At 41.2% G+C, this 13685-nt stretch overlaps 1 pseudogene; it reads right to left on the reverse strand.

The window, feature by feature from the left end:
• Positions 1-1209: 1209 nt before the first annotated feature.
• On the reverse strand, positions 1210-1903 carry LOC117713394 (outer kinetochore KNL1 complex subunit ZWINT pseudogene; annotated as a pseudogene).
• Between the last annotated feature and the right edge of the window lie 11782 nt (positions 1904-13685).

Below are 13685 nucleotides of genomic sequence, written 5' to 3' on the forward strand. Positions count from 1 at the left end.
TATGCTAGTTCCCAGGCTATTAGAGTTCACACCTTCCCTCCTCCCAGATACCCTACAGTTATCTTTATAATGGCTCGGTCTCCCTACCCCTTCCTCAACCCATCCCTGCTATTCCTGATGTTCTCTTTCTTGCTGTTGTCTAGTTATTTTCACCTCTCTTGCAGATAACCCTGGCCATGTCCAGTATGCTTCTTTTATCTCTACTCTAGATGCTTCCTGATGTCTCTGATGCTCTCTCTCTCTCTCTCTCTCTCTCTCTCTCTCTCTGTGTGTGTGTGTGTGTGTGTGTGTGTGTGTGTGTGTGTGTGTGTGTGAAAATCCTTCCTCTGACCATGGAGTGGCCATTTCTGTGATTACTTAACTGTACAATCATTTACATGTTGCATATGTGGGGTGTGTGTGTGGTGCTTGTGGTGCTGTATAGGATTGATGTGTGGTGTGTGTGTGTGTGTGTGTGTGTGTGTGTGTGTGTGTGTGTGAATGTGTGTGTATGTGTGTGTACACTCTCAAATGTACTCATTACTTCTTCTTTTGAGTACTCTCTGTTCAACTCCATAGCCCATTTTTTTTTGAAATGGGTCATTTTGTTTGTGGTGTGTGTGTGTGTGTGTGTGTGTGTGTGTGTGTGTGTGTGTGTGTGTGAGTGTGAATGTGTATGTGTGTGTACACTCTCAAATGTACTCATTACTTCTTCTTTTGAGTACTCTCTGTTCAACTCCATAGCCCATTTTTTTTTGAAATGGGTCATTTTGTTTTTTTATTCTGTTTTCTTTTTAATGTTCTTTATATATTTTGGGTTTTTTATTTGTTCATCTGTTTGCTATGTTCTTGCTTTTCTGAATTGTTAAATTTTATAATTAAGCCAGTTTTTGTGCTTTCTGTTTTTTTTTTTAATTGAGGCATTTAATGAAAAATTGATTCCTGTTCCCATAAATGCCTCAACAGTCTAAGGTTTCCCAGACAGTCCATGTCCATGCAGTGGGTCAACATTCTGGGCCACTGATCCTTGTTGCAGGTTCTTCAGCCGAAGTTCAGGTTTGCTGCATTTCACTACATCCATCCTGAAGATCGCAAACAGCTGTCAATCTCAACTAAATTTCCTTCAGTCCATACTTCTTAGCTCTTGACTCACCACCTCAAGTACAGGCATATACATCACCTTATTCTCTGCGAGTAATTCCACACCAACCAGTGTTTTCCCTTGTTCCTTTAGGGAGACTTGGATGAAAGGGTGAGTCATCCTGTGACATCTTTGTCCTCAGCCTCCACCTTGGAGATGACCAGCTTATTCTGCAGGGTACTCAGCAGCTGGAGGTTGATCTGGTTCCTCTGCAGCTTCCCCTGTGCCGGTCCTGCTTGCTGCTTCATGGTTTCAAGTTCCCAATGTGATCTTTCAAGCTTCTCCAGAGCTCTCTTGAAGCATCCCTTTACTTCTGCAGAAATCTCTGCCAAGCTCTGCAAAAGCTTCTGTTACAGCTACCACTGCTTCTGAGCTAATTGAAGTTTCTCATGTACTTGCTTCTTAGCCTCTAGTTGTTCAAAAACCTTCTGAAACTCTGTGTATTTCCTTTGAGCCTCTTTAACCTGGGGTGAGGCCTGGGTCAAGGCATCTTGTGGTATCCACATGATCCAGGTACATGGCCTTCAGTTCCTTCCAGTGTTCCTTAGCTTCAGTTGCTTCTGTCAACTTATGTCTTCAGAAACCAAAGCATCTGGGTTCTGGGCTGTATTACACTTCTGAGCCAAAGATTCTGTAAGAAGCTCACTACGTGAAGCTGCTATAAAGCAGCTTGTCTTTCTTCTGAGAGTTCCTCACCAATTCCTCCACCATCTTGGCAGGCAGCTCTGCTTCTTCCTGCAAGCCTACAGGTTCTAAAATGCCTGCTACCTCAGTCAGGACCATTTTTTGTCACCACAACGGGGATTCTCTGTGGCCGCCATGCTCTGCTGCCCCTCCCCACCTGGGGCCTTTTAGATTCCCCTGGCTCTTTCTGATTTTTTTTTTTTTTTTTAATGTGCAGACTTCCGATCTGTCCCAGAGGTCTTGCTGGATTGTCTTTTCATTTTCACTCAATTCTAAAGAAGAAAATTCCTGTCCAGTTTCCTCTTTGACACATGCATCATTCAGTAATGAGTTGTGTAATCTCCATGAGTTTGTGTATTTATAAAGGTTTTTTTGGACTTATTTCAATGTTTCTGAATTTGTTAAAATTTGTTTTGTGTCCCACAATGTAGTATATTTTAAAGCAGTCCCTATATGTTGCTGGATAGAAAGCATATCCGTTGATATTTGTGAGGAATATTCAGTACGTAGCTGCTAAGTCCATCTGATGTATGATGTCATTTAATTCTGTTCCTCTGTGTGTGCTCAGATAACCTGTGTATTGGAGAAAATAGGATATTGAAATTATCTACTATTAATAGGTTGATGTCAATTAGTATCTTTAATTCTACTGGTACATTTTGTATAAGTTTGGGTACACCAGAATTTGGTGCATATATGTTTAGAATATATGTATCTTCTTGGTTAACTGTTCTCTTGATTATAATGAAGTGCCCCCCCCCCCATTTATCTCCTCTAATTAGTTTCCATTTGAAGTTCATTTTGTCAGACCTTAGGATAGTGATACCTATTTGCTTCCTTGTCCCATTTGACTGGAGTATGTTTGCCCATCCTTTTACTCTAAGGCGGTGCTACCTTTAAAGCTAAGATGTGTTTCTTGTAGATAACTGATGTTGTGGTTCTTGCTCTGTTCAGCAAGTCTGTGTCTTTTGGCTGGAGAATTGAGGTCATTAATATTGAAAGTTATTATTGAAATGTTATGCGGATTGTAGTCAGTGTATTGTTTATTTTTGGTGTCTTGCATTGTCAATAGTACTTTGCATTTCTGTAATTAGAGCTTCATTTGTTTTCTCTTTACAGTTTCTTCACTATCCTTCTCTTTTCAACCCAAAATATTGCTTCCTCTATCTTCTTCATACTCGGTCTGTTCAATAGTTATTTTTAAGGTGGCTTTTATCGTGAAACATTCTTTTTCTCCATCATTTATGGAAGAAGTTTTGCTGGGCTCACAGTATTTCAAGACTTGGAATGAATTGCTCCAGGCTATTCTGGCTTTTGAAGTTTCCTTTGAGAAATTAGCTGTATTCTGATATGCTTTCCATTGCATGTGACTTATGTTTTTTCTCTTGCAACATTCTAAATTCTTCTTGTCTTGTCTATTTATTGTTCTGTGTGCTTTCTGTATCTGGATTTAAGGAAGTTCTCCTCTATAATCTTTTGAGGATCTGTTCTATGCTATTGACCTGAGGTTCTTCTCCCCTATTATACTCCTATAATCTGAAGGTTTGGTCTTTTTAGCCACAGTAAACTGCTCCTATATAACACTGTATTGCCTGTCTGTAGTTCTGGCTACTTGGAAGACTGAGTGAAGAGGATCATTTGATTCCATAAGCTCAAGACCAGCATTGACAGCATAATAAGATCCCATATCAAAATAAAATAAACTATATCATATTTCTATGACAGCTTTGTTCCAGTTAGTAAGTGTTACCTTTGAGTTTAATAATAGTTTACAATTTCCTTTAAACGCTCCTTTATTTTCCCACTTTCTACAATGAGTCTTATTTGTTTCTGTAATTTGTTCTGTAACTTGGGAGCTAGACATTGCCATCTCAACACCCAGAAGACAGAAGCAAAACGGCCATGAATTCAAGTCCAGCATGGGCTACTTGAGACATCTGAGGCCAGCTTGAGTTACATAGCAAGACTGGGTTTGGAGTTGGGGAGTATTTGTTTGTTTGTTTGAATGTTTGTTTGTTTGTGTTTTTTTGAGAGAGGGCCTCACTTCATAGCCCTAGTTGGCAAAAAACACCTGCCTCTGCTTCCCAAGTACTAGGATTAAAGGTATGACCCAGCATGTCAGGCTATTTTGTAACAAAACTTTTCCTGAAAAAATCTAACACACATCTATTCATCCCAGATAGGGAGCCCATTACAGACCAAAATATAGACACTACCAAAGTTCATCGTGGTGAACAAATGAGTTTTGTTGAAGTTACTTACTGGACTATGGGTGAGGGATTACTTACTGGAGCAAAACTGACTCAAAGGAAAAAAAAAAAAAAAAGCCACACAGATGACAGCTCGCCAAAACCACATAGGTTGGTGAATATCCATTCCAGGTTGCTCAGTTGACCTAAACCTCTTCTAGGCAGCTTGGCTGGTTGGTCTCTGCTTTGTCGAGGGAGATAGTTTGGTGTCCTCTTTTCAGCTTGGCTTGTCTGAGATTGATGTAGCCATTTTGACTGCTTACTCTGGCATGGAGGGGCCTAGTGAATCTGGTCAGTTTCAGGAACTTCCTGAAAATACTGTAAGTAATTTTCTATTAGGGCTTAAAAAGCTTTCCCTTCAGTGTAGAATGTTTCTGTCTCAGAGAAAACTGCTACACAACATAGAGGAGGGGCTGAGATTGGTAAAGGAAGAAAAAGAAACAGACTCAGTGCTTGACCTAATGCAGGACATGAAGAGACAGAAAAATGAAGGCCTGGCCACAGAGATCTCAGTGGCTGTGCATTTGTGGATGCCCATTCTGTAGATATCTAGGTGTGTGTGACCTACCTCCCAGTCAAAAACTACCCACTCTCTGCTACTGAAGTGTAGATCGAACTACTTTTGTGGTACTAACAATCTTTTCTGCAACAAGGCACAAACCTCAAAGTTTCCTTACTTCTGATAATTAATAAAAGAGTATACTCCCACGACACTGACCTTAAGCCATAGTACCATGGTCCAGGCCAGTGTAAGCTTTGAATAGATTTCCTATCTTTTGCACAGACACTATTTAATTCTCCTTTTCCTTGATGTTGGGAATGGTACTCGAGGCTTTGTACATGCTGGGAAAGCAGTCTGTCACTGGTCTACATTCACAACCTATGTTTAAACATCTGTTATATGCCAACACCGAATCCTGTCCTTAAGCATACTTAAAGTCATTACCACTTTCTACCTAAGTATTCTTCCTGTAACTTAGGGAAAAGAAAACTGAACTGTCAGGAGATGCTAAGTTAATGCAATATGCAAGGTACACAGCTAGTCAACAGCAAAGCCTGGCCTGATTCCCAGTTGTGGGAAAGAAAAACCCTCTGAAGTCAACGGTGCACATGCCTCCTCCAAGAAGGAATGATGCCATGGCAAGCCCTCCAAGAAAGTTGAGGGGCCAGATCAATTTGTATGTCCTCCAGCTGTACCAACAGAATGACTTTGTCTCACCAGCAGTAGCTATCATTGCAGCAATAAATCAACACCACAGAACACTGAAACTGTATAATTTTTTTTTGAAAAAAATGGTCCTTATCTACCCTACAACTGGAAACCAGTTGGACTCAATTTTCTTTATATTAAAATCAAGATACTTATTTATACAAGGGCCATGGCTAACAAAACTAAAAGTAATTCTTCATTTAAACAGAAATTTGTGAATGTTTCTGTTGAGTTTTAAACCCACTCATTTCTGGCCAGTGGGGCACAAATTCATCAGCTTTGGATATAGGTTTGTCCTTTAGGTATTCTCTCTCTCTCTCTCTCTCTCTCTCTCTCTCTCTCTCTCTCTCTCTCTCCTCTCTCTCTCTCTCTCTCTTCACTTCCACTAATGTGGCAGTCGTTTGATGGCAGGAGGAAAGACAAAAGCGTATCACCTCTAAACTCCAAACATTGGGCTTTAAAGTTCTGGCTATGCGGCTAGGCTGGGGAACAATAGGAGTCCTGTTAAATAATAGAAAAGCATTAAATAAGTGTGAGTTTTCAAAAAGGGGAACTGAATCAGACATGGTCAGTGGTCATGAGGATGCCATGCTGGGATATGAGTGACAAGGAAACAAAGCAGCCCTCACTCTGGAGAAAAGGCAAACCTTGAAAGGGGAGAAAATGAAGCTGAACAGGAGATTGAGGGAATAGAAATCAGCTAGAGGGTTGGACTGGGGCTGGAGAAAGCCAGGAGCCAGCAGAGGGGAAAGGCAAAGGTGAGGAGGGAGGTGAACAGCCTAGAGGGCCCCTCCATGCTGACAGAGGGCTCTTCCTCCCTCAGTTTCTCTGACAGACTCCTTTTCTCCAAGGGACACCTAGGAGGATAAAAACTTTCCAGTCCCCAGTAAACCCCAAATTTGAGAAGAACCCTCCTAATCTGTTTTTTAACTATTGAGGCAAGAGGAAACTCTCATAGTAAGATCAAGCCTCTCTTTTTGATTCCCACCTCTTTCTGTCTCCTTCTCTCTCTCTCCCCCTTCCCCGCATAGTTACTCTAAGCCCACTTCCTTAGGCATCTATGGTTACATTCACAACAGTCTACCTAGGAACTGGAACACCCAATGCCTTGGAATCCAGAATCAATCCCATACACCCAACCTAGAAAAAAATATTTTTGTTCTGTGCATTCTTCTTGGAGAGATGTTTAAGACTAAACTAAGTCAGGGAAATTACTCTATTAGTTATAAGACTAAACTAAGTCAGGGAAATTACTCTATTAGTTAAACACTTACCATACAAGACATTGGATTCCCAGAAACCCAGCCAGCTGTAATCCCAGTCCTCATGGAGGAGCTCCTGAGGAAGGTGGTCACCTAGACTACCTGGCATCAAAGATGTCTGAGTTTAACTGAGAGACTGACTCAATGAATAAGATGAAGGGCAATCAAAAAAGATTTCCAATGTCTACTTTGGATTTATACTTGCACATATGTCTTCATGCAAACATGCCTACATGCACATGCTGAGAAACACATACCATACAAGCATCATCTGGCAGACCAGTTATCACAAAAGAAACACAAGTCCACCAGCAGGAGCTGTTTGTGCTCCAAGCTGCCCCTAGCCTTGACATAAAGGCATGATGCTCAGAGTTCTTAGGCTACTTTGTAGAGTTCCATGAGAAGAAGAAGATGGGAAATTGCCCTAAAGAAGATAAATTGGACCTGTATGTGGCTCAGTAAAAGGCTGAGGAGTCCCATCTAAGTGGCACCAGAGTAGAACATACTAAAATTCAAATAAGGAGCACTGAATGTGGAGCCCCTTACTGGGAAGGGCCAAAGCCAGGACCTAGTATACCATGGTCTCAGGACAGGACTTTTTAAAAAGATTCCAAAGTCTTGGTGAAAGTACCTCTCTTTGAGTCCGGCTCAGAAGAAACTCAACACTCTTCCCCCCAGTATGTGGCTATCATGGGACTCTCCTAAGTTTTAGGCCATTCTTTCTGTTTGCTGTCCCATTATCTCAAACACCATAGTTACCAAGTAGGAGGTCAACAGCTACCACAACGAAATCTTTCCCTGTCAGTGACAACAAAGTGATCTAGCACATAGATAAGCAAGCTCAATTCTTCCAGGAACTACTTGCAAATTCAGAGTTTCATGTTTGGAGATTATAAGCTGAGTCTTCTACACAAGCCTACCCCTAACATTTACAGTCTAGATACAAATGTTATACAGGGGCTACAAGCTACCTCTTTCTCTCTTCGTCCTCACACGATACAAAAGACACTTTAATATGCATAGAAGTATCACAGCTGTACAGACAAGCTCTATATACTTGTCCCCTGGTTGTCCCACACAGAAACCTTTAATTATCCTTTGAGCACACAGAGGACACTATCATTCCTCAAAATGAATCTAGAAAGAAGCTCATGCGGACCTCGGTGACTCTGCAAGAAATCCTATGCTTCTGAAGCAAGGCATAATCTAGAACAGGGCATATGAGGCCTGCCAGGGAGCATATTCTTTGGCCTCCAGGACTCATGCCATGGGCCAGGCACATATGGAAAGGGGACAGAGCTAGCTAGCCCACTGTTTGCCCAGATCTAGAGTGACCTCATTCATCACATTATTTCTAAGCCCAAGCCTCTCAGATTTGACTTCTTCAATCTCCTCAGCTCATTCCCCAACTGCTCTTTTGTTCTCGTGTATAAGAATTTTAGTTTATTTCTAAGTCATCCCGAATCTGACCTTGAAGCCAATGTTACCCAAGAAAGAAGATATTATATCTTTTTCTAAGTCTGCAGAACCTGAATATTTATGATGTACCACATCAAGATGTCCTGGTGCAGAAATGTAATTCTTGTCACCTATGGCTACTGAAAAATTACTTTCTGGACACACTGGTGGCACCTTTTATCTTTTGAGGCTGACAGATAATGGAATTGCAACTTCCACACAGTAATCTCCTCATTTTATTGTGGTTTCTGGAAACAAAAAAAAAAAAATGGTAGCAGAGTTAAATCCTATGGAAGACTGAGCAGACAAGAAAACAAAATATGCCTGCACCACAGAAGCTCTGTCCTGGGTGAGATCAGGGGTTCTTCATTTTCTTGACACTGTTCCCATTTGTGGAATAAAAAACCTGTAAAGACAGAGAAGAGTGACCATGAGATTTACCCCAGATGTCAAATCTAGGACAGGAAAGCCCACATTCTTTGACATTACATGATATTGCAATATGAGGTCTTTTAAAAATGGATAAAATCTTTCTTCTCTTTGAAATCCCCCTAACACTTTCCTCTTAATTTTCCTATGATGGTTGTGTTATTTTAAAAATTGATATTTGTTATTTAGCCACATTCCTGATTACACAACTTCTAAACTCTGGAGTTTCTGGAATGAATAGTGACTTTCTATATGAGATTGCTAATGGTACCTACTTAGCTTCCTGATTAAGGTATGTTGACACTGAAGCCTTGATAATAACTATAAAAGTTTTCACCCTGCCTTCCAATCTGTAAGAAGGAAGAAAGGGCAGAGATTGGACCAACTTCATTGTCCGGTGACTTAACTGTGCTCACATAGTTTCAAAGAGCTTCTCAATGTGGCAGTCATCCATGCACATGGGCAAAGTGTGCATTAACTACACAGACTGCTGTTTCAACAACAATTGGTATCTAGAGAGTCAGAGAACTGTTTGCTGGAGTTGGAAGGCAGGAGACTGATCACCTGTATCTCCTTTGTCATCATCACTTGTGTTGCAGACCATATTATTATTTTTATTACACTCTATTTTTGTGGTTATGTGCACACACATATGTACAATAGCATATACATGAGGTCAGATGACAACTTGTGAGCCTCAGATTTCTCCTTCCACCATGTGAATCTCAGGAATGGGAATCAGCCGTGCCTAGCAGCAGTTACACCCACTGAACCCTATGTTGACCAAGAACTCTGTTCTTTCCCTCCTGTTGCTTTCCTTTACTTTGAATGCAAGAGTTTGTCATGTTTGCCTTTCTTTCTTTTTAATGGAATGTTTCACAAACTTGCATGATTTCCTAGCTCAGACACTAGATGCTAATCTTCATGTCATTCTAAGTTTACTATACGTGCTGCTCAAGTGAGAGCCTTACCTTGTATTTCTTATGACACCTAATATTGTGAGGCCTCGCTTAAAATAAGAAATTAATAATATTGATTTGACTCAAATCTTCCCTGTTCTGGCTTTTCCTTGAGTTTTTTCTGATGGTACACATTTAGGAAGGCTGACCAGAGGATTGCTCTCTGGAAGCATTTACAAATCATTGTAAGCAACCTACAAGACAAAATGTGCCCACTAGTATTAGTGACACAACCATTATGAGGGTAACCAGTCACTCTCATATTGGATTTAAGAGCCATTACACAGGAGGGAATATATGCTTAGTATTATAAACTAATAATTAAAAATAAATAAATATAAATAAATACATAAATAATAAATAAATAATAAAATGGCTAAGGAGGTCACAGACCCTAGAGAGGACCTCACTATTTTTGTTTAGAGAAATTTACATGGCACAAATTACAATCCAAATACTTATTTTCATACCCATAGACAAATACTATTCTCATCTATAATTGGAGAAGCTTTTCTTTGATGTGAACAGCAATGAATACATAAGTCTCATGACTGCTCAAGATGATTAAAATAAATGACAGGTTAGTGTTCAGACCTAAACAGGACAGTTATACAGCTGTGATAAAGCTCATGGGACATTGCAAATGAGTTGGAAGATAAGAAGGAATGTAAATTCTACTTCCAGGGGATGACACGGCTTGATCTTACAGCATCTGTGGTTGTCTGCACTGGACGTGCAGAAGACTGGGCGTGTCAGAGCCATTCATGGATTGGAGGTGCTCATTGGATCCTAGCCCTTCCAGCAGATCTATTAGCAACTGACAGATTGAAGAGAGGGGGACGAGGGTCGTGGCCTTCAGTTTTGTACCCAACACTAAGCTGACTGGGTTCCAATGGCTACTTCCAAGCCTATGGCTGTGCATACAGTCCTCACCACATCAGTTGGCTGCAGGAGCTAGAGAGGCAACCCAGCAGCATTTACTGCTCTTTACTGAACCCAGGTTCAGCTCCCAAAATCCACATGGTGGTTCACAACCACGTGTAACTCTAGTTCCAGGAGGGTCCGATATTTTCTTCTAGCCTGTGCAGGCTTATGCATGTATGTGGTGTCCATAACTCATACAGGCATACACACACATAAATAAACAAATATTTTTTTAAAAATCGGTGAGTCCTGAGAAGAGGAAATAAATTAGACATTGGGGATAGATGGGGGGGGGGGGGTGTACTGTATGGCAGAGGGGGCGGGGAAGGGAACAGGTGGGATGAGATGGTGGAGGACGAAGGGAGAGACAACTGGATGGGGGGATCTCTTGAAGTAGCTAGAAACCTAGGACAATGGAAATTCCCACGAATCTATAAGGGTGACCCAAGCTAAGACTACTAGAAATGGGATATGAAACCTTAACTGGCCATCTTCTATAACCAGGCAAGTGGAGGGATGCGGACATTAACCCAGTCACAAAACCCTAGACCTACGATGTGTCCTGCCTACAAGATGTGCAAGGGTAAAAGATGAAACAAAATTTTGAAGAAATGGCCAACCAATGGCATGACCAGCTTCAGACCCATGTCATGAGAGGGAGCTCTGACACTAGTAATGACAGTATTGGCACTAGTAACGATGTCAGTAATGATGCTACACTGGCAGACAGGAGGCTAGCATAATTGTCATCAGAGAGGTTTCACCCAGCAACTGATGGAAACAGATGCAGAGACCCACAGCCAAACATTAAGTGGCACTCGGGAAATCCTGTGGAAGAGGAGGAGGAAGGATTGAAGGAGCCAGGGAAGTCAAGAACACCACAAGAAAACCTACAGAATCAACCAACCTGGGTCCCTAAGGGCCATAGAGACTGAACTTCAAACCAGAGAGCATGCATGGCTGGACCTAGCTCTTCCGCACATATGTAACAGTTATGCACTGGGTCTTCATGTGGGACTCCTAAAGTGAGAGCAGGGGACTGTCTCTGACTACATTGTATGCCTTTGGATCCCTTCTCCCTAACTGGGCTGCCTTGTCTAGCCTCAATAGAAGATCTGACAAGACTGGTAGAGATCCATGGGAGGCCTCCCCTATTTTGAGAAGAAGGGGAAGATGAGTAGAAGAGGAGAGAGGAAAGGTGAGAGGGAGGAACTGGAAGAAGCGAAGGAAGGGGAAGCTGAGATCCAGTGTAACATAAATAAATGACTTAATTAATAATAAAAAATAATCAGTGAGTCACAAAACCTAAAGCATGAATGTGAAGGGGTAGGGGAGAAGGTAACAGGGGTAAAGATAGACAAGAAGAAAGGGGTAGAACAAGCAAAATGCTTTCTACCATGTTTGAAATTGTCAAGGAATAAATTTTATCCATTTTTAAAGGCGGAGAGGGATCATGGCAAGTACTAGGGCTACATCTCCAAGCATCCTCACACAAAACAATGAAGAGAGAATGAATAGGGCAACCATACAAGAAAGAAGATGACGGGCAACTCTCAGGCACCAACAGTCTGAAATAATGCAATTCAGACCTCACAAAATTGGCTTTTGTAACTCACGTTCAAGTGGGCAAAATGGTAAGTGTTACAACCAAACACAGAATTGACTATGTAAGAAACTGCTGCATATCCTAAGCAGCTGAGAAACTTTGAAAAAAAAAACCTGATGAGAAAACTCCACAAACACACCATTCACAAGCCTTTAGTCTCCTGACTTACCCGGGCTGCTGTGTTTCAGACTCAGTTTCGTGGCCATTTCAGCAATGTTTCCCAATTCCAGCTGCAAAGACTTTTCTCCAAATAAAACCATAGATCAATTGCAATCAATAAAAAGAAAAAAAAATAAGAAGCAGTTCTTCAATGTGTTCATTCTTGAGTTTCTAAAAGCTGAACTGCAATGTCAGCCTTCCTCTGTCGCTAGGGAATTAAAACTTTTCTTCCCCTACCATCAAACCATTAGGAATAGTTATAATACACAGAAGACCTAGACTCCCAACATGTCTCTGAGTAATGGGGCAGGTGCAGGGAGGTTTTTTTTTTTTTTTTTTTTTTTTTTTTTTACAAGACTCTCATATTATCTGGGGACTTTTAAACTTGTACAATGGCCTACACATCTCAGCATATTCTACCTCATGTTGACACTTGTTGACGTAAATATATATGCTACATATGGCAAACACCCTAAAAGTAGCAGAAAGCAGGCACTCCAACAGTAAACCATACGGATACCCTTTTATCCTAGGAAATGGACAGAAAAGGCAAGAGAAGGTGAATCTGTCTACCAATACAACCCTGTTAGAAGCCACAAGTGGCTACCTTCTTAGCTGCCAAGCCATCAGTATGCACATATGCACATCTAGTCAGGCTTGCATTTGGAAGAGCAGACCTTCTGTTCAGCTTGGGGACATTCATAAAAGCATTCAATAATGCAAGACATGACTGGATTTGCAGAATCATGACCACAAAAGGCCATTTTGAAGCCTCTGTGACTAGTTTAGTTCACTCTCTGCACCACAGTACACTTGAGTCCCTTGCAGGACAGTTTCTACTACATCATCCAACATCTCAAATGGCCCAAGTCGTGGGCTTTCCTCGGGTCCCTTGGGAGATTAATCTGAAAGCTGAATAACCAGAGTATTTTTTTCCTGCTACCGAACATCAATCTTTTCTTTTCTTAGTTTCATCCCTGTTGTCCCGTGGAGTAAACTCCCTGCCCTCAGTGCTGTCTTTTTCTTTAGCGTTTACCAATGCATCTCTGGCACGTACTTAACACACTGATTCAGCTTCCGTGCACTCGAGCCGCAGAGATCAAGGAACATCAAAGAAATACAATGACAAATAAAGACTCTACCACCTGGCAGGCATAAACATAAATGAGATGTGAGCTCCAAATCTCAATAAAAGAAGGATCATCATCAATTCATCCTCTGCACGGAGCCCTGTGACAACAGCGGAATTACTCGGCAGTGAATGATGCCCTGCCTATGAGATATGTTCTCTCTGTCATTCATTTCTGCAATCTAATGAGTTCTCCCTCCCCCAAAATGACTTTATGAAACATCAAATTTATTTCATATGTATCTTTAATTTCATCTACTTTCCACTTTTGTGTTTTGTATCTTGTGTTACTGTAGAGAAGTTGGTGTCTGGTGTGTAAATTCTCATTGCACAAACTGTTGAGAGCTAAGAGCTTGCCAGTACCTTGCCTCAGGTAGAAAAGTCAACATGAGCTCTCAGAGGAGTGCTTCCCCAGGCAGCACAGGCCTTGTTTTCACACTAATGGGTATGGGAAGATTTGGCTGTCTTCCTTCTACTCATAGAATCTTTTTCTATG

The sequence above is a fragment of the Arvicanthis niloticus genome, chromosome 8 (genome assembly GCF_011762505.2).
Source record: "Arvicanthis niloticus isolate mArvNil1 chromosome 8, mArvNil1.pat.X, whole genome shotgun sequence".
NCBI lineage: Eukaryota > Metazoa > Chordata > Mammalia > Rodentia > Muridae > Arvicanthis > Arvicanthis niloticus.